This window comes from Scardinius erythrophthalmus (assembly GCF_964197995.2).
Source record: "Scardinius erythrophthalmus genome assembly, chromosome: 9".
Lineage (NCBI taxonomy): Eukaryota > Metazoa > Chordata > Actinopteri > Cypriniformes > Leuciscidae > Scardinius > Scardinius erythrophthalmus.
The window spans coordinates 31,464,738-31,471,839 of NC_138229.1; positions in this window are offsets into that span (position 1 = coordinate 31,464,738).

A 7,102-nucleotide genomic window follows, 5' to 3' on the forward strand; every position below is an offset into this window, starting at 1 on the left:
CAGCAGATGGAACTGCGGCGGTGTGTGTTAGTGTTTTATTGCTTACAACACACTTTTCTATGCATGGCTTCATTTCTCTCTACACGCAATAACGCACACAAGATGCAAAACGTCACACATCCCTTGCAAAAGCAAACACTTAATTCAAAAATATTTTGTGTTTTTGCACAATAACTCTGCACACAAACCATTAAATGATAAGCCACATCCATGCCAAACTACACACAGATGTGAAAAAATGTAAAACAATACTTGTGGCATTGCTTATTCAGTGTGCAGTGGACTGTACAGGAGTTTGTCACACGTACATGTAGGCCTATGTGCACAAATACACTGTATGTATAGGACTGCACAATTGATAAACTTTATTGAACTGAACTGAATAAATATAGCCTACTGAAGTGACTTGAGCTGAATAATGGCACTTTTGGCTTATTAGAGCTGTTTTACAGCAGAATTTGAACGTGTTACTATTGTGAAGCTGCTTTGAAACAATCTGTATTGTATAAAGTGCTATAGAAATAGAAGTAGGCATAGGCTATTTGACTTGTGCATTCAGTAGGCCCTGTATTCACAAAATAAACAGAAATGCAAGCGTGATTTTTTTCTCTCAAAACATTGAGTTTTGATTTTTAAGTGATCAAATAAGGTATATTTACACTAAATAAAAAAAATCTTTCTGAAAACGTTGAGGTTTGATTTCTATAAGTGATCAATTTTGCAACCAACAAGTGTTTTCACACATGATCATTGGGTGGAGGAATGGGAAATGATTGTGGCATTTAAATGGTAGTGTTCTAAATGAAACACAATGTGTGTCTAATGGAACTAGTAAGTTTGTTTTACCAATGTGCTTGCAGTTTTAAAGACTTGTCTGAAGGTTATGTAGATGAGTGAATGGTTTCACTGAGTGGGCCTCAAGTACCACTTTTAGTGGTAATAAGCAATTCTAAAAAAACTATGTAGGCTCCAATGTCCAAACATGGTCATTTCTAAAAGTAAACCTGTGGGTGCCTGATCACATTTTACAATGTATTCCTATTAGACCTGTTATCTAATATTTTTTCAAAGATAAGACCTACTTCAAATATGCAAAGTCGGTCTGGGTGAAGGAGTTTGTGATAGAGAGGAAACAGGATATTTTGATGGCAGGCTGCCACTACTATACTTAGAGTGCTGCCTGTTAATGTCAGATTTTCCATCTATTTTCAGAAAATGACGTGTAATAGTGTAACGGTCACCAGCTGGAGTGCCCTTGAGAGCCACCAGGGTACTCCACAACAGACCATTGTCATTCCCTCACAAACTACATCTCCCATGATTCTCTGTCTGGACTCATTAGCACTCATTGTTTTCACCTGTATCTCATCTTCTTGTTTGCTCACCCTATATAAGCCTGGTTCTTTCTGTCATTCCCTGTGAAGCCTTGTTTAGTGTCTCTACTGCATTTCTGAGCGTGTTTGTATCCTGTTTCTCCCGTGTCCTGGTTCTCTTGATTCTCTGCCTGTTCTCTGCCTGTTTCTCTGCCTGTTTTCTCTCTTTGTCTCAAGCCCTGATCTGATATTGTTTGCCTTGTTTGTTTGTGTATGACCCTTGCCTGTTATCTGGATTACGTCTTTGGATTACCCTTTTCAATAAATACTGCATTTGGATCCTCCACCTTCTTGTCTCGGAGCAGTTCATGACAAATAGCCTGCATCAACTTCTGATGAAGACAGTGTGCTTTACAGTTGCATCTTATTGAGCTAAAGCTTTACGCTAACTTAAGGGGTTTCACTTATAGGCATTATACTTAATAACCTGTTATTAACAGTAAAATGAATCATAAAAGTCTCCCATATTAATCTAAAGGCAATCTAAAAGACATATTGTTTAGAACTGGCGTTAAATGGCAGGAGCCAATATAATAAATGAAGAACAATGCATTCAATGACAACATCTTTCAAATGATATCAATTCATTTCTTACTCAGACACAAACCACCAAAACTCTATGAACCTACATGAAAATCTGCACGTTTACTTAAACTTTTCAAAACTTTTAAACTTAAATTAAAAATATAATACAACTGCATAAGACAGCAATTTGCTATAGTAATACCATATTTAAATATATGTACTACAACAACACTAATAGTAACAAACAAAACAGGAACTGTAACAATAATATTTGTTTGCATTTTGTGAGCAACCTAATAAATTGCATCAACTTTAGTTGATGCTAAAGTTGAATGAATTATAATAAACTATAATTAATTATGTTATGGTTGTCAATAAACAAACACACTTTGTCACTCATAAAAAATGAGCTAAAAACACTAACAGGAGCATTATGCAATGTTTTTTGTTTTTTTCTTTACAAAACTAGAATGACAATTTCTACTACCTATAATTCACTATAGTGTATGGTATATTGCCCATGCTTACATTACAGTACAAAATTATTCCTAAGCTTCCCCTTTTAAATGGATGGTAATGAAACTCAAAGACTAACACCTGCAGGTGTTAAGATACATCTTTCTATTTTATTTATTTTTATTAAAGCAGAACACACACACACACACACATATATATATATATATATATATATATATATATATATATATATATATATATATATATATATATATATATATACTCAAAGAATTTCGAGCGTTGCATGGTTGTTGGTGCCAGGCGGGCCGGTCTGAGTATTTCACAATCTGCTCAGTTACTGGGATTTTCATGCACAACCATTTCTAGGGTTTACAAAGAATGGTGTGAAAAGGGAAAAACATCCAGTATGCGGCAGTCCTGTGGGCGAAAATGCCTTGTTGATGCTAGAGGTCAGAGGAGAATGGGCCGACTGATTCAAGCTGATAGAAGAGCAACTTTGACTGAAATAACCACTCGTTACAACCGAGGTATGCAGCAAAGCATTTGTGAAGCCACAACACGCACAACCTTGAGGCGGATGGGCTACAACAGCAGAAGACCCCACCGGGTACCACTCATCTCCACTACAAATAGGAAAAAGAGGCTACAATTTGCACGAGCTCACCAAAATTGGACAGTTGAAGACTGGAAAAATGTTGCCTGGTCTGATGAGTCTCGATTTCTGTTGGGACATTCAGATGGTAGAGTCAGAATTTGGCGTAAACAGAATGAGAACATGGATCCATCATGCCTTGTCACCACTGTGCAGGCTGGTGCTGGTGGTGTAATGGTGTGGGGGATGTTCTTTTGGCACACTTTAGGCCCCTTAGTGCCAATTGGGCATCGTTTAAATGCCACGGCCTACCTGAGCATTGTTTCTGACCATGTCCATCCCTTTATGACCACCATGTACCCATCCTCTGATGGCTACTTCCAGCAGGATAATGCACCATGTCACAAAGCTGGAATCATTTCAAATTGGTTTCTTGAACATGACAATGAGTTCACTGTACTAAAATGGCCCCCACAGTCACCAGATCTCAACCCAATAGAGCATCTTTGGGATGTGGTGGAACGAGAGCTTCGCGCCCTGGATGTGCATCCCACAAATCTCCACCAACTGCAAGATGCTATCCTATCAATATGGGCCAACATTTCTAAAGAATGCTTTCAGCACCTTGTTGAATCAATGCCACGTAGAATTAAGGCAGTTCTGAAAGCGAAAGGGGGTCAAACACAGTATTAGTATGGTGTTCCTAATAATCCTTTAGGTGAGTGCAGGGGCGGAGTGGGACCAAAAAATCTACCGGGAAATTTCGTAGACCACCGGCCCTCGGTGGTAAAAAAAAAAAAAAAAAAAAAAAAAAAAACCTTTGCTACAAAATATAGCAGAGAATATTAAATAGATTTTTTTTGTTCCTCTATAGTTTTTTCACAACTTTCTAAAAGAGTAAAAAAATTGCGAGAGATGGATAACGGCAGTCAGAAGAACTCAGAAGAGAGAAATATAAGTCACTTTGTCATCACTCCCACAGACGCAGCATTAGAAACCCTCACAGCAGCATTAACTCGTTTTTTTTTTGTAATTTTATTAAAGGTAATATAATATAAAATAGTGTTAAATGTAAATACATATTTTTTTCAATTGAAAATATAAAAAAAAAACTTTCCAGGATTTATGCGGATGATGACCGTTAAAACGTGTCATCATCACCCTGTTGAAAAGGGTCTATGGCATTTTCACGGTGACGCGACACCTTGCTCGTTAGCTTCTGCTAGTGTTAACATAGCAGCAGCAGCCAAGGGAGGTTACTCGTTTTAAAACTAGGAAATCTGCCACTAGTAGCCTAGATAGTCACTCAATAGTAAACTTTTTATTTGTCTCATATTTACCACTGCTACTTTCAAATTACACAAGCTTTTGGCTGGCTGGCTGCATAGCTGGTGCTAATTCCCATCTGTGCCTAGCTTTGACAACATGTGCTTCAGTTTATTTCATCTGTAGTATCTTTGCTTGTTGATGCCCGGAACATGTCTGTTATTTTGGAGCATTTCACTGCCTCCTCCTCCATCATTTTTGAGTCTGACCTTCTCAGCGCCAGATTTTTTAACGCTTGTGCTGAGGGGTGCTAGATCATTGACGGGGGAGCTGCGCAGTTATACAAATAATAATTGAGCAAAACTTGGCCACTAAATATTTAATATTCAATTATTTTAATGATCACAATTAAAGTTTTAATTTTATTAAATTGAACAAGCGCAACATTCAGCATTCAATCAAATATTCTAAAAGATGTAGGCTATTAGTAGCTTATTAATAAGGTTATTTCAACATAATATTTCGTTATTTCAACATTTATGTGTGTGCGTGCAACAAGCAAGATGTGCATTTGTAAATCCAGTAACGCGTGCATTGATTTTTAGTAATAAATTAGTGTTTTCTGACAGTGTCGGGTGTCGGCTGCAAAGATGAAGTTGACGATCGCCATATATAGTGAACGCGCCTAGAGAAATGCATGATTACGTAATCAGAGAGTAGGCAAGCCTTTTTCTTTTCGTTTTGAATTATTTCGTTTAAAGTTATTTCAAGCTTTGTGTATTTGATGTGTTTCGCATGTCTGTGTGAGGCATACACTGAGTTTCGTTAACTTAGTTCGGATGAGATGCGCTCAGTTAACGTGCAATGCAATTGACCGCGCGGGCGCCTCCATGATTAGGCTATATTGTCTGTTTGTTATATTTGCTTATTATTATTTAAAAAATGATTAAAATTAAGATACAATTTATACAAAACGAAATTCACTTTAATGAAAGGTTTTCTACAAAACAAAACTGAATGAAATGGTCAAAATCATGTCTGTCTGACCCTCTGTCTCTTGATAGGCATCATATCTTATTCGTGCTGTTCACTTTTCATAAATAAACATAAATGGAAAAGAAATGACATTATATATTTTAACAAATATGAAACTAAATGCGCTTATTTAATGGCTACAATAGGCCTACAGACTCTCTATTTGTGCAAATTGCTGCACATTCATTTAATTCTGAATTTTGCACAAGTTGAAAGGCGTTTGTTCAAATCAAGTTCACGGATAATTGTGCGTGCATTTATTAATCATTATGATACTAAAAGCATAAAAATGCTATGTAGCCTACTAAAAATCAGATGAGCCCAGAATATGAACGCAACGTTTAATTACACGTTAAGCAATTTCCTCCCATAGAAAACCATTAGGCCTAAGAACGCTTATAGGCTAGCTTAATGCAGATTAGAATGCCCCCTTATTATGTCGAAATAACGACTTATTATGTCGAAATAACGAGATATTATGTTGAAATAACGTCTTAATATCTCGAAATAACAAGATAAGTTTTCTTTTTTGCCTTTCCATCATTTAACTCACTCTTACGGACGTTAGACTTCCAAGACGTGACGAGGAAAAAGAGGTGTTCGGCGGCTTTTTACATCAAAGGCCGACCCGATTTTGGGAGGGGCCGCTCACTGACCCCCCTATGTTTTTGAAAATCCTATAGACATGGTTGGACCTGCCGAACGGGTTGAGCACTTTTATATACTGTGTTGAGCAGAGAGGCTGCACAGTTTGACCAGCGAGAAGCGGCCGCACATCAGGCCGCCAGACGGGTGTTGCTAAAATAACTCGCAATGTATAACTATTATCAGACCGGCCCTCCGCGGCCTCAAAACACTACCGGCCCACCGGGAAAAGTCCCGACTCTCCCGATTGCCACTCCGCCCCTGGGTGAGTGTGTATATATATATATATATATATATATATATATATATATATATATATATATATATATATATATATATATATATATATATACACACACATCAATAGCAATAATCAAAGATGTAATAAGGAAGAAGAAAGGCGAGAGAAAGGAGAGAAATGAGAGAGAAAAAAAGAGAAAAAAAACACGTTGAAAGATCAGATACATCTAATTGTTTTGATAGTAGCCTAGGCCTATTTGATTTTTTAGATTTAGAATAGGCATTTCAATATGGTATTACTGTAGAAATGTAGCACATTTCTGTATTGTTCTAGGTTTTAGAACTAAACGTGCAAATTGGCCTGTATAGTAGGCTATATAAGAGTTATGGTGATGTTTGTGTCTAAGTGCAAAAAGAATTCATGTAAAATGAAAGTTGTCGTCACTGAATGCATTTTGTACCAAAGCAATGATAAATCAATAGTTTAGCTCACATAACAAATACAAAGTATTGAGAAATGGGTCCTAGCATTTGATAAAAAAAACATATATATATTTTTTAAAAACTGTAAATGGGTATTAAAGTGGAACCTCTTTCTTGTCCGATCTTGTCTTCATGTGGATTGAACAGACCTATAGATAGATAGATAGATAGATAGATAGATAGATAGATAGATAGATAGATAGATAGATAGATAGATAGATAGATAGATGGATAGATAGATAGATAGATAGATAGATAGATAGATAGATAGATAGATAGATAGATAGATAGATAGATAGATAGATAGATAGATAGATAGATAGACAACATTCTCAGAGACATTGGCTATTTGCGTTTCTGGTTCGAGAGGATTTTAGATCTGAAAATGGATGTATCTGAAAATGGGAAATGACGTGCTTCATCTATCACACGTTCTAGAAGCGCCCTCTGATTCCAGAACTGCACT